This window comes from Rattus norvegicus, chromosome 16, assembly GCF_021556685.1.
Source record: "Rattus norvegicus strain SHRSP/BbbUtx chromosome 16, alternate assembly SHRSP_T2T, whole genome shotgun sequence".
NCBI lineage: Eukaryota > Metazoa > Chordata > Mammalia > Rodentia > Muridae > Rattus > Rattus norvegicus.
Window position 1 is genome coordinate 73,833,354 of NC_141549.1, and position 26,524 is coordinate 73,859,877.

A 26,524-nucleotide genomic window follows, 5' to 3' on the forward strand; every position below is an offset into this window, starting at 1 on the left:
GAATAAAAGGAAAGGCCATTGGTAGCCTAGGGAGTGTGGCTCTTGGCTCTGCCCCTCCCTCTCCCTGTCCCTCCTTTTCCCTCCCCCTTACTCCCCTTTTTTCCTGTCTCTCTTTTTCCCCTTCCCTCCCCCTCCCCTCCCTCTCCTCATCCCTCTCTGCCCGCTCCCTCCCTCTCCGTCTCCCTTCCCCTCCCTCCTTGTTCCTTTCCCTCCCTCCCTCTCTCCCTCCCTCCCACTTCCCCTCTCCCTCTCTTCCTCCTTCCCTGTTTCTCCCTCTCCCTCTCCCTCCCTCTCTGACTCTCCCTTTCCCCCTCTCTTCTCCTCCCTCCCTGTCCCTCCCTCCCCCTCCCTCTTCCTCTCACTTCCCTCTCTGTCTCTCCCTTCCCCCTCCATCGTCCTCCCCTCCCTCTCTGTCCCTCCCTCCTTGCCCCCTCTCCCTCTCTATCTCCCTCTCCCTCTCTCTCCCCCTCCCCCTCCCTCCATGTCCCTCTCCCTCCCTCCCCTTCATCCCACACTGGTACCACTGTGTCTCTACAACATACACCTATAATAGTTACAATATTTACATCTCTGTTAGAATTACAGTTGTTTTTACTCAGCCCCAGAGAAGTCTGGCTATTGCTTCATTGATGCTCTCTGTAGAATGTGTTTAAAGGTGTCTGCATGGTGACTAAGAGTGAGTGACTCTTCCTGCAAATGACTCCAAAGGTGACAGTGGGGTTTGTTTGGTTTTGAAAATGGCATTTTCTACTGTGACCAGAACACTCTAAACTTTGCCAGCTCCGCAGAGAGGGACTTTCAAGGAGAACAACCTTCAGACCTAGGACCATGTGGCTTCCTTTCGAAAGAAAATCTTACTATCATTACCCACCCCCACCTCTAGTTCACCCTGCACAAAGACATCTTTACAGGCTTGAAGTTGGGGGAAAGGTGACTTTAGGAACAGGTTACAAGATCTCCTCCAGGCCTTCATCACTTTACCTGCCACCACCCATCCTTGTCATTACAAGCAGGGACCAGTGGCCAAGCAAGGCTTTCCCGATCAATAAAACAATTCCCAGGCTGCTACGTTCTGTGCTCACTGCTCCTGGTCTCAGGGGTTAGACTCTCTGGGATGCGTTTGGCAACCTAAGCCATTCTCCTGCTCTGTAGGGTAAGGTGAGGACCTGAAGCCAGCCCTGAACTTAGAGCTGCCCAAGCACTAGGATTCGGAGAAATAGAGGAATTTGATTTTAAGTTGGAAGCAACCACAAAAATCGTTTCAGCTTGCTGAATGTGCATAACGGGGAAGTAGAAGGAGTGGGAAGAAGAGAATTCAGAGAGGTGCTTACGTCCTGAAACACCCAGAAGCCAAGGCTGCGCTGTTCTAAGTGATGGGTGAGTGTTCAAGATGAAGAGAGTAAGGCAAACATGTCAAGATGGCTTAGAATGTTCTAGCTGAAATCCAAGTCTGTAACCCTCTGTGAAAGTGGCTTTGGAAGGGCCAGTCATTTTGTAACCGGAAGCCAAAGCACCTCACTCCTTGCCCATCAGCTACCATTTTCAATGGAATTCATTCTTCAGATCTGAGCAGGAAGGAGGAATGTCCCAGATATCATGGCCAAGTTTGACTTGTTAATGATGAGCCTCCCTTCCCCCAAATGATAACTCTGTCTTCTGAGACTTGAGAAACCCTCAGAAACCCTGTCACCAACCGTCCTAGTCTCTTTCTCTTTCACAACCACCATTCAGCTTCCCAAGATGTTGGGATGTTCAGAACCATGGACATGCATGCCATGGACACACAAGTGGTTTGCACCTTCTGTGTGTGAGTGTGTGTGTGTGAGTGTGTGTGTGAATGTGTGTTAGTGTGTGTGTGTGAGTATGTGCATGTGTGAGTGTGTGTGTGAGTGTGTGTGAGTGTGTGTGTGTGTGTGAATGTGTGTTAGTGTGTGTATGTGCATGTTTGAGTGTGTGTGTGAGTGTGTGTGTGAATGTGTGTTAGTGTGTGTGTGAGTATGTGCATGTGTGAGCGTGTGTGTGAGTGTGTGTGTGAATGTGTGTTAGTGTGTGTGTGAGTATGTGCATGTGTGAGCGTGTGTGTGAGTGTGTGTATGAGTGTGTGTGTGAGTGTGTGTGTGAGTGTGTGTGTGAATGTGTGTTAGTGTATGTGTGTGTGAGTATGTGCATGTGTGTGAGTGTGTGTGTGAATGTATGTGTTAGTGTGTGTGTGAGTGTGTGAGTATGTGCATGTGTGAGCGTGTGTGTGAGTGTGTGTGTGAATGTGTGTTAGTGTGTGTGTGAGTATGTGCATGTGTGAGTGTGTGTGTGAGTGTGAGTGTGAGTGTGTGTGTGAGTGTGTGTGAGTGTGTGTGAGTGTGTGTTAGTGTGTGAGTATGTGCATGTGTGAGTGTGTGTGTGAGTGTGAGTGTGTGTAAGTGTGTGTGTGAGTGTGTGTGTGAATGTGTGTTAGTGTGTGTGTGTATGTGCATGTGTGAGTGTGTGTGTGAGTGTGTGTGTGAATGTGTGTTAGTGTGTGTGTGTATGTGCATGTGTGAGTGTGTGTGTGAGTGTGTGTGTGAATGTGTGTTAGTGTGTGTGTGTGTGTGAGTATGTGCATGTGTGTGTGAGTGTGTGTGTGAATGTATGTGTTAGTGTGTGTGTGTGAATGTGTGTTTGTGTGTGTGTGTGCATGTTTGAGTGTGTGTGTGAGTGTGTGTGTGAATGTGTGTTAGTGTGTGTGTGTGTGTGAGTATGTGCATGTGTGTGTGTGAGTGTGTGTGTGAATGTATGTGTTAGTGTGTGTGTGAGTGTGAGTATGTGCATGTGTGAGCGTGTGTGTGTGTGTGAGTGTGAGTGTGAGTGTGTGTGTCCGTGTGGATGCTGGAAACTGAACCAGGATTCTAACCACTGAGCAGCCCCCCCCTTCTAAGTGTTTTTCGAAGTTGTGCACTGGGATGCAGCCCATTCATGCTGACGGAGCACCAGCTCACAGTACCGTGATCAGCAGCTGCTGAGCCCCAGGGAAGGGGAAACAGCTGAGATTCGATTTTCTTACAATCCTGGAGGCTGGAAGACCAATGCCATTAGGTTTCTGCTGAGGACCCTTCCCTTGGCTTGGAGAGGCCTCCTTGCATTGCCAAGTGGCCTTTCCTCTGGGTGTGTGTGTGTCCTTGTTCTCTGGTCAAACAGCACTTCACCTGGTCACAATAACATCTTTAATGATCTTAAGCTCCAAATGCAGCCACAGTGGGACTTATTGGGAGTCAGGCTGGATTTTTGTTGTTGTTGTTGTCTGGTTTTTTTGTTTGTTTTTTTTTGTTTGTTTTTGTTTTTGTTTTTCAGGACAGGGTTTCTCTGGGTAGCCCTGGCTCTCTTGGAACTTGCTCTGTAGTCCAGGCTAGCCTCAAACTCAAGAGATCCACCTGCCTCTGCCTCCCAAGTGCTAGCATTAAAGGTGTGTACCAGCACGGCCCAGCTGGAAGTTGGTATTTAAACACGAAATTTTAGATGCGTACAATTCAGCCCAAGCCACCTCCTATTTCTTTCTTTAATTTAATTTCTGGAGAATTGAGTTGTGGGAAGATCTGAGAGCTGACCTTGCGCACAAGATGAAGTCAACTTTTGGACCCAACTAAAGCCAAGTCTCCTGCCTCAATCAGTCTTTAAGGAGTCCACAGTTTAGTGAGGACAGATGGACAGATAGAGTCGAGCCGACGGCAACATACTGCCAGGCGTGAGAGGCTGACGTGGGTCACAACTTGATTCAGCAGGACCATGCTTTCGTAAGGGTATGTGTTTGAAGGACGGCCTCGTCCCTCCACTGTGAGGCAGTGCGTAGTAATGGATGCCAACTGAGACTCCAGTTCCTCACCCAGCTACCTCTGCCACTCTGCTTTCAGGAGATGCGCTGGGGTACGGTAGGGTGGGAAAAGAGCTCATCCCTAGCTGGAGGCGGTGCCTTCCTTCCCTCAGAGCCGCTGACAGCTCCCTGATGCTTTAGCCTGATTTGAGGAGCTTGTTCTCAGCTTTCGCTTTCTTGGGTAACAAGCTTTCAGCCCGGCGCTTGCTAACACTCACAAATGAGGCCAATCGCTGCACCGCTCTGGATCACCTTTCAGTGGCGGGTTGACAAGAAGAACAATGCATTTGTTTGCAGCTGTCGAGTCTTCAGGGAGGATCTGTCATCGAGCGGTGAGTGTCAAAGGGGTTCAGGCTTCCCGTGACTGTCAGAAGAGAGGGAAGAGAAAGGCGGTTCAAGCCTGCTGGCACCTCTGTGCAGAACTCAGCCACCTTCTCTCATGAGTTTCTACAGAAATAAACTTTGTTCTAGTTAACAGAGGCTTTTAATTATAACAATAGCATACTGCCAATTAGGGTCTTGTTTTCTTTTTTTTCCCCTGAAGGGTAGTTACCCTACACAAGTCACACACTCGAGGTCGGTTGCGTAATGGAGGAGGATCTGTCCAATTTATAGAAATCCACATTTGCATCCATTAGAGCATTTGACATCCCCCAACACACACACACCGCTGCCCCACCACCATTGATATTTTCTGGGCTGGAGTCGGTCCTGTGCTTCTTAGAAAATTCATTCCAGCTATTTGGAAGGCAATTAGCAGAACAGCATGCTTACTGCTGACCTCTGGGGAAGCCACCCTTCTATTAACAGCCCAGGTGGGAAGGCTGGCAGAGGTCTCAGTTACCAGGAATTCACCCTGAAGCACTAGGCATAACCGCTGACGTGAGCAACCCTCGACGTTTCTCACAGAATGATGCTGATCGTACATGGACCCGTACAGAGAGCTCACCCACAGAAACCTCCACATCCAGTGTTACCCGTGGACCACAGCTGCAGCGAAAGACCCAGGCACTGCTGGTGGTAGAGCGGCTCCCTCACAGGGTCCCCTTTCCATAAAGTGCTTTGCAGTGACTATGATAAGGTGCATAGGTTGGTGTTAACACCTCTGACCCTTTTAGGCTCTGTCAGATTTCTCTACAGCTTACTCTTCTGCAAGGCAGCTACCTCGAGTGTTTCTCCACTCCTGTTTAGTTTGACAGTTGGGATGCACCCTGTTTAGAACTCAGAAATGATAGCGTCCTAAAAAGAGCAAAATCCAGAGAAAACAAAGTACACCGTGAGTGGTCGTTTAACAGCGTGATTTCCTTCTCATGATCATCATGAGGTCTCCCTGCTTTTTTTCCTTCTGAGCTACCCTTCCCTCTGAGATCCGGGAACCTCAGCGTCCCTGGCTAGAAGATCCTACTTTATGAAAAGATAAATAAAAACACACTTCAAGGATTTGTGGGAGGGGCCCAGAGATGAAAAGCACTTTCTGCTCTGGCGAGGAACCCGAGGAACCCGGCTGGTTCCCAGGACCACATGGGGACTCCCAACTTCCTGTAACTCCGGTTTCCGAGGATCGGGTGCCCTCCTCTGGCCTCCATGGGTACTGCATGTGCATTACACATATTCAGGCAAACACACACAGGCATAAAATAAATTAAATCTTTAAACGGAAAAAAAGGGGCTTGTGGGAAAAGGAAGCACTCTGAAATTAAAGGGGCGAAAGGCTACTTCTGTGATCTGGCTTCTCTTCTGAGAACAACGGACCTGCATTGCACAGCCCAATCTAGAGGTTCTTTATGCTACCAAAAAGACCCCAAATTGAGATTTTTGTGGTTCCATTGGTCAAAGGCTGAAATTGCCCATATTTTTGCCATTTCTAATAAAAAAGCAGGGTTAAACCTCCCATATACCTCCTCCCGTCCCCCAAAGGTAGGGAAAGCCAAGCAGCAATTTGCTTTCAAAACACAGTAAAGGACAAACCTTCCTACTTGATGCAATTGGGACAATATTTTCATGATGCCTATTTTTATGTGTGCGTGTGGTATGTATGTGGGTTCATACACTCCACGGTGCTCACATGGAGGTCAGAGGACAACTTTGGGGAGTTTGTCTCTCCTTCCATTACGTGGCCCGTTAGTATCAAACCCCCTTTACCTGCTGATCCAGCCCAGTGGTCACCCTTTTGTTCTATATTAAAGGGGAAACCCAAAGAAAATAAAGAGAGTTGCTCAGTCTCTGGTTCCAGAAAACAGTGTAGTCACCTCCTGCTTTCAGAAGTTAGGACAAGCTGTCAACAGGAATCCCCTCATGGTAACTGTCATAGGTAAGAGATGTGGACAGCCTAAAGGTGACAAGAAACCCTGTCTCACTGACTCACACGGGGACACTGATGGCAAAACTCACTGGTTAATGGGATGCTTAATAATTAAGAAATAGGGCATTTGGGAAGTGACCAAGTCATGTGGACTTTACCATGATAAACAAAATAAAAGATTTCCTCAAAAAAGGTCTGAAGGTCTGGGTTTACCCCTCCACACTTGTTCCCTCTGGCATGTGAAGACGGCGTAAGGAGGCATCAGGTGTTGGGAACAGCTCTCCCCTAGTCACTGAATCTGCTGGCGCCCTGGTTATGGACTTCCCAATTGTTGGTACTATGAGGAATTAATGAATGTTAGTTTACAAATATCTAAAGTATCTTGTTATTACAGTTAGACTAAGCTTAGATGTTACTATAATGAATTAAACAGCTCAGTAATTTAAGTGGTTTTGTCCTTAGCAAACTCAGTTAGTAGCCCCCTCTAACGAGTATAACCTGACCCCTCTCTTTTGCTCAATTCCACTTTTGCCTTTTCTGTTTACTTGCTCAGTGAACGTGTTCACGAAGCCCTGAAGCCATCTTCATCTGGCCTGGTCTTTTCCAACTGGCCCATGCTCTATGTCACCTGTGCGTATATGAATATCTGTCCTGCAGGGGCCATAATCCTGACGGCTCCTGGAGCTTTGGAGCTCACAGGAGCTTGACTTTGGAGTGGATGACATCACAGCCGGCCCTGTGAGAGCTGGCGTTGGTGGCTGTTCCACTGGTGTCTCCGCGGCCCTTTATTTCTAACTGCCATCTAGTCTGCTCAAACAATAGCAACACATTTCTTAACCGCAAGAAGACATTTGTTTATAAAATGTTAGAGGAAGAAAACGATCATTTTAAGCTGATTGGATAAACACTGTAAACGATCTGGGAGTGGATGACTGCAAGCATCTTCCCTACAATTGGCACTGCCGATGAGAACCGCATTTATCTTTTGGAAAGGAGGAAATCATGAGTCAAGAAGTAAAGCCAGGAGCCAGGAGTGGTGGCACACACCTTTGATCCCAGGACTCAGGAGGCAGAGGCAGGCTGATCTCTGTGTTCAAGGCCAGCCTGGTGTCCAGAACAAGTTTCAGGACAGCCAGGGCTACAGAGTAGAAAGAGGAGGAGGAGGAGGGGGAAAAAGAGGAAGGGGAGGAGGAGGGGAGGGGAAGGAGGAAGGGGAGAAAGAGGAAGAGGAGGGGAGAGGGAAGAGGAGGGGAGGAGGAGGAAGAGAGGAAGAGGAGGGGAAGGAGGAGGAAGAGGAAGAGGGGGAGAAAGGAAGAGGAGGGGAAAGGAGGAGAAGGAAGAGGAAGAGGAGGAAGAGGAGAGAGAGGAGGAAGGAAAAGAGGAGGAGGAGGAGGAAGAGGAGGAGAAGGAGGAGGGGGAGGAGGAGAAAGAGGAGGAGGAGGAAGGTCCTCTTTGTTAAATATTAATTGACTCAGAGGCAGATAGGAAATAATTAGGATCCATGTCATCCCTAGGCTGTCCATACCCATGACAGTAACAGTAAAAGGGATTCCTGTTTGACAGTATGTGTCAACTTCTGTAAGCAAGGAATGTTTACACTGCTTTTTAGAACTGCTGAAGGTCCTGATGGGACCTGGTAAACTTCACTCCAGTGGTTCACAAGATCATAGCTTCCTTGCTGCTCTCAGAATTAGGTGGCTTGTCCCTGTGAGAGTTTTCCATGAGTTTGAGTCTAAACCCAGGCTACAGTTTTGCCTAGGAAACTTCTACAGGCATTTCCCAATTTCCAGATATTTTTCTTTCTGCCTAAGAAATGTTAGTTTCAGTGGCTTGCCTGAGCCAACCTATAGTATAAGACGTTGGCAGAGTTTCTCTTTGAAGATCAAAATAGCAAACAATTTAGGCCTTCTGAGCCCACTGGAAGTGCGAGAATAGTGGTAGATAGTTTGCATACAAGTGGGCCTAGGTTTAATCTTTACTATACATTTAATAAACAATATAGTAAAAGTTTAGTTATGGTTCACTGATTCTGCATTTTAGAACATTTCCATGTATCACAGAGTAGCCTTTTAACTTTCTGAGTCATTTCAAGATAAAATCACCCCCTGAAGCTCATTGGCTGTTCGAAGCTTGAGCAATGGACCCGGTTTAGCCTCTGTCCTCAACTTGCTGGCTGACCTCCACTACGGAAGAAAACCCTGTGGACGTCTGCTCCTCTGACTGCAGCCTGCTTCCAGCGGTGCTCGCCCTGACAGCTTGATTAGAACGTCTCATCAAATCTGCGAAGTGAAATAAATGAGAGGGGTTCCCTCTTAGCATCCCGGTGCAGTGTGTGTACGGGGGTGTTACTTCTTGTATCAGATTGCGGTGCGGAAAACGCTGTCGGGCCGTTAATAATTTTGGGGGAACGCCTTGAGACTTGACTGGATGCAGGCGTGCTGCAAATGGGCTCTAATGGCTTTTATTTCTCATCCCTGTCACCTCAGATCTAACCGGCTGTTTTGTCATTTTTAATTCCGACTTGGCAGGATTCTCCAACTTCCCCGGTCAGCAGCTTTGGATACAGGTTCAAAGAGGAGCCAGTTCCTGGGCCTCGGGTCCCAGACGACACTGGGGCTCAGTAGAGGCAGACTCAGACTTGGACTTGGACTGGGGACCCCAAGTCATTCCCCTTCTTGTTCTGCCTCCCTAGTGGGGCGCACTGATGTTCTGAAACTATTATTGTTTTCTTCACAGAGCATCTTTAGTCCTTAGTTAGAAATGTGTTGCAAAGGGCTTATAGTTCTGTGAGGCTTGGGAAGAGAAAAGGCACCGCAGAGAGACAGGGATTTCTCCGGAGCCAAGGAATCGAACTAGTTCTGAACTAGTTCCTCTAGTCTATCATCCAACCCGTTCGCCGGGGAGAAAACAAGATGGTGCCTTTGACTGTGGCCACACCTGCTGAAGATGACGATAGTAAGGAATTGTGACCAATAAACAAATCCACTAAATACGTGTAAGGCTAGAATGAGATCTAAGGGTTGTCTGGATGAATGAACGATGGCATTAGGAAGAGCCTATCAGTTGTCCGTGTTTCACATCCTGGGTATAACATTGAGCATCTCAGATGAACCCCTCCCTCAAGGATGGTTTTATTTTCCTTTTTTTTTTTTTTTTTTTTTTTTTTTTTTTTTTTTTTTTTTTTTTTAATCAGTAGAGGATGTTCAGCAGGCTGTTAGTTTCTCCAGGTCCTTGGCTGGAAAGCGGCAGACAGTTTACAAGCACGAGCATGTCTGGCTTCAACTCCTGTTATCTTAATTACCCATTGGGTGGCTGTGTGTCTGTGCCAATCTCTGCCTCTGTGAGCCTTGGTGCCCTCAGCTCATAAATAAAGCTTGAGCCTATAAAACCTCTTTCTTTCCTTCCTTCCTTCCTTCCTTCCTTCCTTCCTTCTTTCCTTCCCTCCCTCCCTCCTTCCCTTCCCTCCCTCCTTCCTTCCTAGTTTGAACTCCCAAATATCTTCTCTCCCCCACTTTCAGGAAGAGAAAAAAATACATACAAAAGTTCATAAGTAACTTAATAGGAAAAAACCCACCTACATTTCCAGGATTTATAGTTAGTATATTTCTTGTACCTTAGAGGCTCCCTGTGCCTTCTTTTCTCCACAGAGGTAAAGCCCAAGGCTCTCAGCATGCACCAGTGAAGTACACATGCATCCCTGCCATATCTCCTTCAGATAAACCGGAAGTGCAAGCACACAACAACCCATAATAAGCTGGCAGGCTCCAGCCCCTGGATGTGACAGAGACATAATGGGAACCCGCTCCCAGTGTGCTTGCAGAAAGCTTATTGGCTCTCTCACGGGGCTGGCGTGAGTCAGAGTAAAGAACTTTTTCACTAGAAAACTCAAGAATCTGAATTACTAAGAAACCATTATACATGCCACACTTGATTTATTGAGACAAAAAAAAAATAGTTGCCTGCAAAGTTTTTCAGGAAGACTGGAGTTCCAGGCATCTGGGGGATTTAGGGAAACATCTTTAATGCACTGCTAAATATGGGGGGCTTCTATTTGATTTTGTGAATGGAATAACCTATTAGCAAACACCCCCATTCCTGCTTTAGTCAGATACTAAGCAACAGAAACAGAGGGACTCAAACCACGAAAGCCAATATCCTCCCTTGAACATTTCCAATCTGAACACACATACCCACACACAATACATACAGACATACATGCATACATACATACATGCATACACATGTACATATGTACATAGTACATACATGCATACATACATGCACGCACACATACACATGTACATACGTGCATAGTACATACATATACATACATACATACATACATACATACATACATACATACATACACACCATCACTGGAGCAACTCCTTTCCATCCAATCAAAGCCAGAAATCTAAGACCTACCCCGCAGAAGCATGAGGAACTGGAGAGAGGCGACACATCTCAGGGAAGTCCAGTCATAACAGCCAGTCGGTTCGTGTGGAGAAACTATTGCATCCATCCCAAAGCACACAAACTGTGCATTAAAAAAAAAAAAAAAAGGAAAAGAAGAAGCCAAGAACGAGGGTCTGGCAACCCTGCCTTCCAGGCTGGACCTGAATAACTCGTGCCTAGCTTCATTTGTACACTTCAGTGTCTTTCAAGCATCGATTGCTTGACTACTCTTCTACTTCTACTTCTACTGAGGACCTGGAAGTTGGGGTTCGAAAATAATGCACACCCTTCCCAGATGCATTTCTAACAGCATGTAAATTTAGACATTTCCCCCCAAGTCTGAATTTCCTTCCACCTAAGTATCTCTTTATTCATTACTTTAATTACCTAATTGTAAATTTCTTTAGGGGGTTACTTAGAAAGAAAATTAGCATCAAAGCTTGGCAGTAAACTCGGGGGCTTTTGGAGACAGTCCAAGCTGTTTCACCTGTGATTAATTAGATGGATTTTTTTTTCCTCTCCTTTAAGTGCCAGAAGGCTGTTGAGGTCTTTACGCAGTTATGTGACCGCTGGCAGTGCTACAATTATGATTGATTCGTGTGTCTGGAGTCATAAGGCTACATCCCAGCTTTTGTGCTGTGACATGTGAATGTGTGTGTGTGTGTGTGTTTGTGTGTGTGTGTGTGTGTGTGTGTGTGTGTGTGTGTACGAGCACGCATGCAAAGGACTGACTCTGAGAGGCAAACTCCAAGGGTTTTGAAGACACGAGAAGAAGTCTCCTTAATAGTCTTGTTTGTAAGTATCTGTAGGCTACAAACCTGGAACTCCTATCCAAATATTTCAGCCATGTTGGTTTCGAAAACATCTTCCTCTTCAGAAACAAACAAACAAACAAACAACAACAAAGAACCTATGTCTCTAACATTTCACACCAGAGGGGAAAGAAGAGCAAAGAAAGTGGTCATTTCGAGTAATTCGCTGGTTATAAAATTATTGCCAGTGCAGGGCAGTAGAGCGAAGGCATCCTTTGGAATGTTTAGGAGCGTTAAGACTTCTCTTCTCTTCACAGTTATTCTCCCAAGCCTGTGCGGAGGAAAACTGATGTCTGCTTCTCACTGGTGCCAGCCTGCCATTTTTCTTCATTGTACGAAACAGATGAAAAGGCTATTTTAGCATTTGACTCGGTCATGGGAGGAAATTGAAAGGTTTTGCTGGCCTCCCCGATAATCAGAGTCACCCCTAAGTTCCTACAACTGAGATCATTACCCTGCAAGACCCATTTACCCCCGAGCCTACAATGTCTGTGACAATACCGAGATAAGTTAATTATCTGGTGCCCACTACCCTCAAGAACCAACTGAAGTGCGACCTCTGTAGAGGTTAGAGGCCGGGTACTTCAAAAAAATCGTCTTCTGTAAACAACCAGAGCTTATGGACCGTTAGGTCACCCTTGCAACTTCCCAGCTCCGCTTTGCAGAAAGCAAGCAGCCGTGACCCACAGGCAATTGCAGGCACCGTTGCTTTCCTCAGAAAGCCCTCTATGGCGGGGTTATAATGGGCATGAGAAGCACCTGGAGACCTTGTGATATGCTGGATTCTGATTCGGCAGACTCAGCAGCAGTCAGGGCCGGTCCTCTGCATCCCATTATATAAGCTCACAGACAATGTGACTGCTGCTGCTCCTTGACCGGCCTCACTTGGCCAGGAGCTACGGGGTTTCCTAGTCCTTCCCTTCCAGGTCTCTCTTTAGAAGATTCAGGAGGAACGGCAATGTGTGCAATGTGTTCTTTAGGAATGTAGCTGGGGACTAGTGGTAGATTTAAATCCTTCAAGCAGTCACTTTCAAAGACTACCGCCCCCACCTCTTTGGGAAGGGCAATTTTTAGGTCTCCTGAATGTTACTATCTTCTTTTCACCGATTGAAGGGCACGACCGTGTTTTTCACTGGACAGATGGCTCCCCTGCGGTGAAGCTGCAGGCAACATCCGTGTAGTTCTGCAGCCCCAGCTACCTGCTGGTGTATCTATCTTCCCAGCCTCCGCACGCAGGGATCTAACCACAGCTCCTCCAGCCCTCTGGCCCCTGCCTAATTGGTTGCAGTGCAAGAGCTAATGTAGGTTGAGAGCCCAATTAACGGAGCTTGTTTCTACCAACGTTGCATCTGAACATCAATTACGCTAACAACGCTCTAAATTAAGACGTTTTGCTGCCACCACCATTTGCTATGGGACACTTCAGAGAAGAGCAGAGAGGAGAGGAGCGGCTTGCCTGAAGGTTCTTCTGTGCTCACTGGTAGGAGGGCTGATAGAGAAGCGGGTAGCAGCTTCAGGGGTAGGAAAACCGCAAAGCAAGGCAACAACACTAATTGGCTACTTTAGCCCGGCCTCAGTAAGGATTTAGGCTCAAGCAGTGAAACACGTTGAATGGGAGATTCTGGACATCTCTGTTCATGATCTGCTCATTGTACCAAGAAAGGGAAAGCACCAGACACCGGGATGTTAACTTAAAACTCCAATTAATCCACCAATCGCCAGAAAGTATGGGACCAGAACAAGATAATTGTATCTTCTTCAGATTTAGCTCATTTTAAACTCTCCTCAAAGCATCCATCCCGCCTGATCATTTATTGCTTTTCCATCAACATTTTGGTCCCTGGGTAGCTAAACTTACTTCAGTGCATCCCCTCTGGACTAAGCATGTTGAGAAGCCAAGCTGAAACACAGTCCTCGCCCTGGAGGTAACCACGTAGCTGGGGACAGTGGGCTAGTTGATACATTGAGTCATTTACACAGCCGCCCACTCATTCAACAAATATTAATCTGAAGCTGTTTTGGACGCTTTGCTGGGCTAAAGGTTTTGTTCCTACTCTCAGGTTGATAATAGTAAAGTTGTATGAGCTTCCAAGTTAGGAGTTTGATAACACAGCTACTGAGGAGGTCCCGGAACATACCAAAAAGTCAATGAAATGAAATCATGTGGTATATTACAGCCCTCCATATTCAGAGGTGACACAGGGTTATTTTATTTCTTTACTTACTAGCCTACTTTGACACCAGGTCTCACGATGTTACCCTCACTGGTCTGGAAAGCCCTGTGTGTACTCCATAAAGACTCCAAGTTTACTATCCTCCTGCCTCAAGCCTCTGAAGTACCGGGATTCCTGCAATGTGCCACCACTGTCATTACTTTATGATGTAAGTTTAAAGCAGAATTTTGTGTGGTTTCCCGTTCTCCATACTGCTTCTTTTTAAGATCTTATCACCATGCTGGTTAGTTTTTTTTTTTTTTTTTTTTTATTAACTTGAGTATTTCTTATATACATTTCAAGTGTTATTCCCTTTCCCGGTTTCCGGACAAACATCACCCTCCCCCCTCCCCTTCCTTATGGGTGTTCCCCTCCTAAACCTCCCCCCATTGCCACCCTCCCCGCATAGTCTAGTTCACTGGGGGTTCAGTCTTAGCAGGACCCAGGGCTTCCCCTTCCACTGGTGCTCTTACTAGGATATTCATTGCTACCTATGGGGACAGAGTCCAGGGTCAGTCCATGTATAGTCTTTAGGTAGTGGCTTAGTCCCTGGAAGCTCTGGTTGCTTGACATTGTTGTACTTTTGGGGTCTCGAGCACCTTCAAGCTCTTCCAGTTCTTTCTCTGATTCCTTCAACGGGGGACCTATTCTCAGTTCAGTGGTTTGCTGCTGACATTCGCCTCTGTATTTGCTGTATTCTGGCTGTGTCTCTCAGGAGCGATCTACATCCGGCTCCTGTCGGTCTGCACTTCTTTGCTTCATCCATCTTGTCTAATTGGGTGGCTGTATATGTATGGGCCACCTGTGGGGCAGGCTCTGAATGGGTGTTCCTTCAGTCTCTGTTTTAATCTTTGCCTCTCCCTTCCCTGCCAAGGGTATTCTTTTTCCTCATTTAAAGAAGGAGTGAAGCATTCACATTTTGATCATCCGTCTTGAGTTTCATTTGTTCTAGGGATCTAGGGTAATTCAAGCATTTGGGCTAATAGCCACTTATCAATGAGTGCATACCATGTATGTCTTTCTGTGAGTGGGTTAGCTCACTCAGGATGATATTTTCCAGTTCCAACCATTTGCCTACGAATTTCATAAACTCGTTGTTTTTGATAGCTGAGTAATATTCCATTGTGTAGATGTACCACATTTTCTGTATCCATTCCTCTGTTGAAGGGCATCTGGGTTCTTTCCAGTTTCTGGCTATTATAAATAAGGCTGCGATGAACATAGTGGAGCACGTGTCTCTTTTATATGTTGAGGCATCTTTTGGGTATATGCCCAAGAGAGGTATGGCTGGATCCTCAGGCAGTTCAATGTCCAATTTTCTGAGGAACCTCCAGACTGATTTCCAGAATGGTTTTACCAGTCTGCAATCCCACCAACAATGGAGGAGTGTTCCTCTTTCTCCACATCCTCGCCAGCATCTGCTGTCACCTGAGTTTTTGATCTTAGCCATTCTCACTGGTGTGAGGTGAAATCTCAGGGTTGTTTTGATTTGCATTTCCCTTATGACTAAAGATGTTGAACATTTCTTTAGGTGTTTCTCAGCCATTCGGCATTCCTCAGCTGTGAATTCTTTGTTTAGCTCTGAACCCCATTTTTTAATAGGGTTATTTGTTTCCCTGCGGTCTAACTTCTTGAGTTCTTTGTATATTTTGGATATAAGGCCTCTATCTGTTATAGGATTGGTAAAGATCTTTTCCCAATCTGTTGGTTGCCGTTTTGTCCTAACCACAGTGTCCTTTGCCTTACAGAAGCTTTGCAGTTTTATGAGATCCCATTTGTCGATTCTTGATCTTAGAGCATAAGCCATTGGTGTTTTGTTCAGGAAATTTTTTCCAGTGCCCATGTGTTCCAGATGCTTCCCTAGTTTTTCTTCTATTAGTTTGAGTGTGTCTGGTTTGATGTGGAGGTCCTTGATCCACTTGGACTTAAGCTTTGTACAGGGTGATAAGCATGGATCGATCTGCATTCTTCTACATGTTGCCCTCCAGTTGAACCACATGCTGGTTAGTTTTTATTAACCTAGAATCTCCTGGACAGGGGAACCTCAAGTGAAGGTCATATTAGCCCGTGGGCAGGTCTGGGAGAAATTATCTTGACTGATGTGCAAGGGCCCAGCAAAACCATCCATAGGCGAGCAGGCCTAGGATAGGTGAGGGAGCTATCTGAGCATGCGCCGGTAAGCCATCTGGTAAGCAGCACTTCTCCATGGTTTCTGCATCGCTTCCTGCCCTGCCTTCCCTAGATGACAGATTGTGAACTGGACACGTAAGCTGAAATAAATCCGTTCTTCCGTGAGTTGCTTTTGGTCATGGTGGTTTAAGCAACAAAAAGAAACCACTCTTGTTGAATTTGTCAAACTTCACGAGAGAGTAGAATGCTAGCTAGGCTCTACTTCATTCTCTAACTAACTAAAATCTATCTGTTTGCATTTATTCTTACCCCCGTGTCAGTCACTTCTCTAAGGCTGTGATTAAGGGCCGTGGTCAAGGTAGCTTATACAAAGATGGCTTCTTTGTGTATATGGTTCCAGGGACATGGGAACCATCAATCACCCTTTCGGTGGGGAAGCATGGCAACAGGCAGGCGTGCGTGGCTGGAACAGGTCACATCTTTTTCTTTTTTTTTTTTTTTTTTTTTTTGGTTCTTTTTTTTTCCGGAGCTGGGGACCGAACCCAGGGCCTTGCGCTTCCTAGGCAAGCGCTCTACCACTGAGCTAAATCCCCAACCCCTAACAGGTCACATCTTAAACTACAAAGCAGGAAATGGCAATGGCTTTCAAACCTCAAAGCCCCGCCCCCGTGACTCTATTCTTCCATCAAGGCCACGCCTCTTAGACCTACTCAAAGAGGGCCACCAACTAAGGATGAAGTATTCAAATTTACAGGGACATTCTCACTCGAACTATACCACATTCACCTCATCTTTCTTGCCTTCCTTACACTGAGCACCACCAGTTCTCTCAACATCCTCACGAAGCTTCCAGAACTCCTCCTACTTAGCCAGCCAATCCTGGTCCTGTCTCCTTTGCCGACTCCTAATTCTTTGCAAGTCCCTTAAATACTGTATTTTCGATTTCTGATTCTGCAGTCTGACTGCCCGGTGAAGCCTTCTAATGACCTAGCATCCATTCTCCATCTACTCATTCTCAAAACACACCCCGATCTAACTCTGCTTTTGCAAGCCTTGGTCCCATCCACCTGGCATCCGGGCTCTAAGCTTAAATCAGCAGAGTTCCACCACAGCCCGCCCCTCCTGCCATAGGTCTTATCTTGGTGAGTTATGAAACTTGGGCAGGATCCTGTGTTTCCTCATTCCTCATCCTGACACCTAATCAATCAGTAAGTCATGCCAGCTGTTTCTTGAATATTTGACACATCTGCCCTCCCTGCACCACCCTCCCTTCCTTCCTTCCTTCTTAGTTCAGAAGTTATCATCTTCTATTTGGACAAGAGCAGTTAGATTGCCGTCCGATCTCCCTGCATAAAATATCTGACACCCCAACCTTTAGTCTATCTTCATCTGATACCCCATAGTCAGGGCTGCTTTCATAAAATACAAATCTGACTCAAAGCAAAAGAGACATATTAATCTTCTGTGGCTAGATAGGGCTTGTGGTGTCCATTACAGTGAGGGACTTCAGTGGAGGGACTTCAGTGAAGAGTGAGGAGAGAGAGAGCAAGTGACACTTTGCATCTAGAATGTTTCCACAGGTCATGGATTTGTTTTTGTTTCCAGCCTGGTGCTATAGGAAAGTCACCTCTGGAGGTAGGCCTGTTGTCAGCTCTTTGGGTGACCTGTAGCATGTCTGTAAAGGAAACTGTGGGACCCAGGTCTCTTCCTCTCTGTCTACTGTCCTTTACTCAGATGTCTGCCTGTCTCTTTCTCCCACCTGCTGGGACTAAAGGAATAGGCCACCACAGTCATCCTTGACGTGTGGGTTGTGGTCATCATCATTGTGGCCATTGTCATCATCCTCATCATCTTCGTCATCAGTATCGGCACCAGTGTTTTACATATATGAGTGTTTTGCATGCACATGTACATGTACGCATGCACACACATGCGTGCCTGGTGCCTGAGGTGGTCAGAAGAAGGCATCAGATCCCCTGGCTTTGGTGAACACTTTCTTCTGTTATAGCTTCCTCCTATGATGTGCCAGAACAGCCCAAAGCAACAAAGGCAAGTATCCTAGGCTAGACCTTCTTATCAACTGATCCAAATGAAAAGTTTTCTCTTTGTAAATTGATTAGCTTGGGTATTTGTCCAACCGTGGTTAGCAAATGGGGAGTATAATTGAGAAGTTGGGATTCCTCTTCCTCTTTCTCTCTTTCTGATACTTTATCCTCAGTCGGGGTCACAGAAGCAAATGTTTAACAACCCATTCCATAAGTAAATAAATATCCCACCCCCCACATGCGCGTGCGCACACACACACACACACACACACACACACACACACACACACACACTTGTAAAAGTCACTGATTTCCATGTATTCCCTCTGTGGTCCCTTGACTGTCAAATAGCCACATGGTTAAAGGTACAATTCTTACTCAGAATTCCTGTTGACAGTGAGTTTTGGAGGGAATTCATTTAAGTGGCTCTGGTGGCCCTGAGCAAGCCACTTTCACCGCATTGCTGTCCCAGGGTCTTAGTCACCCTGCCTTCTTCTTCTCCTGATGAACTGACATGATACATGGGTTTGAAGTGGTACAGACCATGATCTGTTGTTTATCAGTGTCCAGAAGGCTCCAGTGAAGAGTTTTTAAATTGCTCAGAGACTGTGAGGCTGTGATCAATTAGTAATGCCTGCCATTAGCATGAGACTGTAATGGGTATATATACTGTATGTGTCTACTACGCCTACTGTGAGTGCTAATTTGAATACGAGACTTCTTAAGCAACTAGAAAATCATTTATAAGTTCTAGAATTAGAATCTCATTATTCTAGAAAACAAGTCCTCCATATCCTGCCTAGACCTGATGTTTTGTTTCGTTTTGTTTTGTTGCCTGATCTTTTACTCTCTAGTACTCTAAGTTTTCTTCATACAGGAAAGCCTAAGGTACCAGGAACATGCGTATTTTTTTCACAACTCTGGCCTACCTCACCCTGGTAACACAGCTGTATGTACCCTTTCTGGTTTGTTTATTTCATCTGTAGAACACTTAGTGTCCTGATCTCTATGGAGATCTCAAGTTATCTGGAACTTCTAAGCAAAGGTTACTTGAATATAGCTTCTCACCTTTGCAGACAAAGTTCTTGCCTAAGCCAGGGAAAGCCTGTGAATCCTGTGATTTAAGATGGGAACGGTGTTGCAATACTTCGGTAACTTAGTTGTGACTTAAAGGGAATTGTGGGAATCGTGTGACAGACTTTTAAGGAAAGAAAAAGACTTGAGAACACATACAACATAAGAAAGGGAAGAGGGACCACTAGGGGGTGAGAGGGCATTTAAAGAGGGAGGAAGGGCAAGATGAGGGAGACAAGGGGTTGGGGCTCAACAAAAACAACAGATGTGTTAAAGGCCAGAGGAAAACATGATAGTAAGCTAATAAAAAATAGTTTTAAAAAAAAAAGATTTTAATAGAAGTGCCCTATGTGAATGGATAAAGCTGCTCCCAGAAATGACAAGTTATTACATGAAAATGCCAGGTCCGGATTGGACTACTTTCCTACAACTCTTGGTCAGGAGAGTTCATGATACAGACATTTGCAGACATGGCTACAGGTTGTCCAATCACTACACAATAAAACTCTGTTGCTAAAGACACCTTATGCTTTAGTCGTAGGACATGGATAAGTCAATGGACCTTGGATAGAAGCCTCCTCCCTGATGGGCGGCTCTTGTCTGTCATACTGGAAGGTACCATGAACCGGGAGCATTGTCATAAAATTTCTCACTCAGATGTCCATCCAGTGTGCTACACAACCAACCAGCCAGGGAGGTACTGCTGCACTAGTGATGGAGGTAACCACGCTCTGATCAGATCAAATGCCTGCCCACAATAGACTCCACATGTAAACTTGGTCCCCACAAAAAGCCCACAGTAGGGGAGGTCACAGTGAGGAAGCTCCTGGCTGCTATTATGTTGCTTAATGGATATGTTATGCCCGTCAAATTTCCACATGAAGATTTATGTTTGTACACACCATTCCTGCTACTCTGTTGAGCATAAGAGACGACCGAATGTGCAGCCATAATGGAACTTTCACATTACCCTCATGAGGCTCCGGAAACATGGCAGAAGACGGAGCAGGAAGAGAGAACAAGAGAGCCAGAGGTAGGGGAGGAGTGAGGTAGAACACCATCTTCAGAACGGCGTTGCTGCTGTACTCTAGATCCTGCAGCCGCTGTGATTACCACAAGACCCGAGCAAAATTAGGCCAACAGTATCCCGTCATGAGAACAGAAGGGTTCAGGAGTCAACCCCAGGACCACTCAGCAGATAACAGTCGCTAGTGGGTGGGGGGACACAAGTTCCCACCCCTCCCTGAGTGTCCAGGCAGTAAGGCTTGCTAGGGGAGGGACAGTTATATCATTGGAAAAAATGATATAACTCTTATATCATTTTCTCCAATTAAAAAACTCTGCTAAAAAGCCCATGCTTCTGTAAACAATCCCTCACCCACAACCCCATAAGCAACCTTAGTGAAACTCATTAGATCAACTGAATCAATAAACAGATAAATAGTGATATGAATGATATATATGATATAAATGAAATAAATTTTATATATGATATATAAATGATATATGTTATTTCTATGATATAAATATATTATATATGTGAATATTTATTTATATCATATATTATACATTTATATATGGTTATATAAATGATATATATAAATGACATAAATGAAATAATGATATAAATGATAAATAATGATACATATATGAAAATCCAATATATAAATGCATTATATATGTGTGAAAATGTCACAATAAATACAAATATACAATGTTAACATGGCCTCATTAAAAAAGAGTACTTGTATCACCAAAAAGAGTTGACTTTTTTCTTTTAATTTTTTTCCAAGGGAAGAACATGAGGAACCCAGTCCTTTTTCCTTTTTTTTTTTTTCATGGAAATACCCAAGGTGAATAAATGAAAGAAGAACTGAAACATTTCCCTAGCCACCTCTAGGCCACCATAACATAATCATCTGACAAGTCCTAACCCATGTCAGAAGTCTCAAGGGTGAGCACAAAGTCCTCTGTGGACTGCACTGGTCTCCAGAAAGAGGCAGGCTGCCAGAGACTCGGTAAAAATGGTGAGAGATCTGGGCTCTGTAAGCAGATGGAGTGAAGTCAATGCTCTTAGGAGCTGAACGAGAGTATGCCCGTTTTCCATCCAGAGGACAGGAAGGCACATGCAGCGGCTCTGACACATGGATTTCCCTGTGCACTACTCTGCTACTCTGTGAATAGAAGACCTGTGCTTCGCTTGCCTGGAGAGCCAACCTCTCAGATAGAACTGCCTCTGTTGCAGAAAGCAACACACACACACACACACACACACACACACACACACACACACGCATGCACACACACAAACTGTATCCAAATGGATTACTCCCGTCTGCACAGGAATGAGTGTCATTGCCAACATCAAACACTCCCCGGCTTTGCTGTGGCAGTGACCTGTCTTATTGACGGATGCTTCTGAGCAGCCACTCACAGAAGGCACTTAAACCTGTGTGACTTCAAAAGCAAGGTGAGGCAAGCCACATCCAGCAGGACAGTACATACCTAATATGATTATGTCTCCTCTCCCTGGGGATAATAGAATTATGCAAAAGCAGCCTTGACCCAGTAAGAATTTTCTCTTCAGAGTCAAATCTCTCTGCCCTTCCCTAACTCACGGACCACGCTTCCCGTTCTGCGATCTGGTCGCAGCAGCCTCTCTTTATGCAGCATCTTGGTCACTAACATTTCAGGGAAGACCCGGAACAGTTTCCGAGATCCACCCAGGCCTGGGACCTGCACTAGGCACCACCTCAGATGCCACAAGCACTGTGAAAATGAGGCATTATTGGTCATCTTCCTGGGGTGGAGAAAAGAAAAGAAAAGAAAGGAAAAGAAGAAATGAGGCTTCTTTTCTAAGTTCACACTCAAGAATCCACTGAGAAAGCAGGATCATCAACATCTCTATTCTGCTTCTGTTGTGTTTCACATACAGAAATCACCAGAGCTTTTCCTTGCCCCAAGCAGAAAAGACCACTCTCCCCCCTCTCTTCCTCTCTCCCTCTCTCCCTCTCTCTCCCTTCCTTCCTATGACCTTCCCTCTTTCTTCCCCCCTCACTTCCTCCCTTCTCCCTCGTTTATATTTTGGAGGGGTTGTTTTTTGGGTTTTTGGGGTTTTTTTGTTTGTTTGTTTTTGTTTTTGTTTTTTTTGGTTTTTTTGTTTGTTTTTGTTTTGTTTTGTTTTGTTTTGTTTTTGCTTTGCTTTGTTGACACAAGGTCTCATTACATAGCCCAGGTTAGCCCAAAACTCAGCAATTCTGCTTCTGCCTCCCACAATTTAGGATAATAATAGTGTGTATATGCCACCACCTAGGTAGGACATTTTTTTAAGGAGATTGGAGTTATTCGGGGGTTACTAAAAGGCAGGATTAAAAATAACAATGCAACCAAGCAGTGAGGATAGAGTTTAGGAAATGTCGGGATAACTTTAAGTAGTAAATTCTATTAACTACTCAACTTTTAATGGGCTGCTCTAAATGCATGGATTAAGAAGGGACCTACTTTCTGAAGAATCGTTTCAAAGAACAATATTAATATTTTTAAACCTCTTAGAGTGTTAATTCCTAGGCAGCAGGCTACGGGGAATTCTTCCGAGTCTCGTATTAGAATGTTACTCATCAGGATGCTGAAATGGAGTTATCTTCAACAAAATAATGATCTGCTCTTATTCGGAATTGTTTGGTTCATGTCTGTGGTTCGAAACTGCATGACCCATGTTCTGATTAAAAAAGAAACAGTAATTTATATGTGGCTTAGTTAAGGGAGATTTTATAAAACTATTAGAAGATTCCTCTATTATAAAAGTTCACATTTTTTTTTCTTTATTCAACTACTATCTGTTTAAAATTCAGTGTCTGTGCGATTGAACGCTCCAGTGCACTGAGAATACTGGAACAACAACAATATACTACCTTACGGAATGAATCTTTTTACAAAATGTCATTCATAATAAACTGACTTAAAACAGGACCTGTCAAAAAGTCAGGGAAATAATCTGGTTGTGAAGGGATGATGCGGAGCGAACAAATTCGTGTTGATTAAGCGAAGGACAATAAGTAGATGCGGCTGGATCGGCTTTCGAGGCGACGCTGACCAGACTTGCTAATGGGGCTGGTGAAGGAACTTTCTGTGCATTTGGGTACAAATAAAGGAGAAGGGCGTGAACAGAGATGGAAAAGGGCTGGGGCGAAGGAATATGGGATCCATTAGTCTTTCTCGGTCACGTGACTTTTCAGGCCGCACAGCGGTAAAGTCACTGAACTCTGGAGATGAATTTTGGAGCCATCTACCTCTAGAACCTATTCAAATGTGTGGCCTTGGATGAGAGGGGGAGGAAGCAGCATTAGCTCAGCCCTGTGATGCTGAGAAGTCAAAGCCTAGATAACAGAATGTGTCTAGTGCTCCTGAGCGTCGCAGTATGAAGGGAAGGAGTGGGTTTTCGAGGCGCGACGACCGCTTATGTAAAAGTCCACTGAGAGGTTAACGAAGGTGAGAAAACTCCTCACCCTTGAATGACTTGGGCGACAAGTACTTCTGTGGAGCGAGGCGATAGAAAGATCCACTCGAGTGGTGAAAAGACGATTAAGTAAAAATGAGAAATTAAGCCATCAACTAGTTATCGTTTTCATTTGAAAATGCTTCTCAAAATAATCTCGGCCAAGTGACAGAACAAAAACAGTCTCATCTGAGAAGTAAGAAGAAATGCTAAAATATCGTTGCAGTCTCCTCCATCGGTCTTGTCTTAGAATGGTAACTTCGCTCCAAACGAGTAGTAAGCACCGAAGCTCTGGCCTTAGGACGGGATCTCACACAGGCGACTAGGCACTTGTATGGTGAAACTGGTTGACAGCCTACAAAAGCAGCTATCTGTCCACATCTGTTCTACACCCACAGTCAGAATTGACCGCAGGAAGAAAAGTCTAATGGCGTCTATAGAGCACACGCAGACTTACCGCGCTAGGTGTTGTGAGCAATCTAGAGATGGTTTGAAGGGGACAGAAGGATGCGAGTGGGTGATACACGAATGCTGTTTTCTATCAGGAAATTGAACATCACAGATGACTGATTCCCAGTGTGCACAATTGGATCCGAGACAGAAGACAGCAGAGGAAGTAGAAGCAGGACAGAAAGAATTTTGACAAAGCAATGGATAAGAAGTTTACATTTTTTAATCCAAGAATTCTAGAGAGTGATAAACACAGAGAGAGAGAGAGAGAGAGAGAGAGAGAGAGAGAGAGAGAGAGAGGGAGAGAGAGAGAGAACCATATAAAATTGAGTAAAGTTGCTGATAATCAGTTGCTGTTATTTTTCAGAGGGGGAAACCCCACAGATGCAGACTAAACACAAGGATTACAGCCTCCCCCATCAGACACTCAGAAGACAACGAGCCAGATCTTCAGAGCACGATGACGAAACCAGACGGCACTGCTAACTCTCCAAGCTGTATTTCTCCTGAGGGGAAAACAGGCATAACAGGAAGTGGAAATAAAGTAGAAACCCTTTTATTCAAGAATGACATAAAGGCCTATGTGAAAAAAAATATTAAAATAGGTGAATTTGGAAGTCCCTAAGGCTAATATATACAAATCCCTGGTATCAGCTAGCAGAGGATAATGAATAATTAAATTTTTAAATGTACTGATTATCATCATATCAAAAATCTTGAGGTATACAAGAATTAGGGTGTGCATGGGGTTTTTTTGTTTGTTTTTGTAACTATTTTTATTTTATATATGGGTCTGGGTATTTTACCTGCATATATGTCTGTGCTGTGTGCATGTAGTGCCCACAGAAGAAGAACAGGGTCTCAGATCACCTGGAATTGGAGTTAAAGATGGCCGTGAGCAGCCATGTAGGTCCTGGAAACCTAACAGCTTCAGTTCTCTGAATTTCTGAGCCATATCTCCAGCCCCAGCTGAATTTATACACTAAAATCATTTTAAAACAAAAGGAAACATAATATCCGCATAAACCAAGAGACAAACCATACTTAATGACTTCATTAAGCTCAAACGCATATAACAAGCATCCAGGGAGTGGAGTAAGGGACAAAAAAAAATTGACAAAACTTTATAACTGGGAAAAAGAAAAAAACACTTAAAAACTCACATATCCAAGAGACCCAGCAAATCAGTAGTTATAGAAACAAGAAAAAAATAAGCAAAGAGATGCAATAGTGGAATTATTGAAAAATCAGTGACCGGAGAGGACTTAAAACCACAGTAGAGAGACGGGGCGTTGCTGGCAGCTGGTGACATAGTCTGTAACTCCATGATTGCGTTTCTCACCCCTGTATTTACAGCCTTCTACTATTCCATCCAAATACACATAACCTCTTGAAATGACGAACAAAAGTGTCCAATGAGAGAAAAGTAGTTTTACTGTGCTCTGTTTATCTAATGGAATACTACCATGAAGCAATTGGCATGGATAAAATAGATGTATACGACCATACATTAGTCTTAGAAACATGCTATGAAGAAAAAGTCCTGGGCTAGAAAGAGGGCTCAGTGGGTAAGAGGCTTGCTGCACAAGTATGAGGCCCTGAGTTCAAATTGCTAATACACACACACACACACACACACACACACACACACACACATAAACACACACATATGTATGTGTGTATAATCTGATATATAGCTGATTATATGTAATCTGATATATATACATATCAGGTATATATGTATATCATGATATATCAGATTCTATATATCATATATATTATAATATGCCCCCCCCATTGCATGTTCTCTCTCTGGGTCACTGATTTTTTTCGATAATTTCATTATTGCATGTCTTTGCTTTTATTTCATATTGTTGTAGCTAGTGATTTACTGGGATGGATGGATAGATAGATAGATAGATAGATAGATAGATAATCAGACATGGCTGTCCAACCTGGACTCTTAGCATGGTTGGGGAAAGTCAAGAAATGGGTGAGTAGTGCTTGCTGGGAAAAACCCACCTACTTAAGTACTGGCAAAATCTCACTAGAAATAAACTCACATAACTGCAAGTTAGGCACAGACATAAGACATAACACTCGGGTTAAAACACCCAAACGCATAGAATAAAATTTTACAAATTATTATTTTTTACTTCACTGTATTAGCAAGGCAAAAGGATAAGGATGTTGGCAGGGAACCGTGAAGCTGAGTGATCAACAGGAATGGACTTCCTTGTCTGTCTCCTTCCTTCATTAACTGGCCTTTCCCAAAGATGGTGAGAGGCAAAGGGATTTTCTTGAAGACAGGCTAAATGAATGGGTCACATTGCCAGGGCTTAGAAAAGAATGAACCGAGGCTGACTGGACTATCTGGAAGCTAATTTAGGTTGCTGGAGTAAAGAGTAAATTAAGACAGAGGAATTGACTTCAACCGTTTGTCTGACCTGAGAAGTGACCACCTTGTATGAAGTCGTTGTGCACAAGAAGAGACAGCATCTGCAGACAGCACTTGAAAGCTCCCTTATTTTCTCTTTTGAAAACAAGCAGCAAAGGGCTGGGAAATCCTCCACCCTCCCCCCAAGCTTCGGGAGCTGTTAATTGGCTCCCCAGTAAAATTACAGAAGCAGCCTGCCTGATAATGATTGTAAATGACAGTGACTATCAGGTTTACCCTGTGACTTTCCCTGGGGACTTCCAGTGAGTT

General features: G+C 44.7%; 1 protein-coding gene and 1 long non-coding RNA gene across 1 annotated transcript; one reads left to right on the top strand and one right to left on the bottom strand.

The window, feature by feature from the left end:
• Erich1 (glutamate-rich 1) overlaps positions 1-26,524 on the top strand; it is a gene marked incomplete at its 5' end in the record, with an annotated part of 52,793,804 nt that overhangs the window by 42,962,794 nt on the left and 9,804,486 nt on the right.
• On the bottom strand, positions 3,183-9,922 carry LOC148000606 (uncharacterized). The gene is made up of 2 exons (XR_015640430.1): positions 9,757-9,922; positions 3,183-4,205 (listed from the first exon to the last, which is right to left on the bottom strand). It is a non-coding gene; the product is annotated as an uncharacterized LOC148000606 (long non-coding RNA).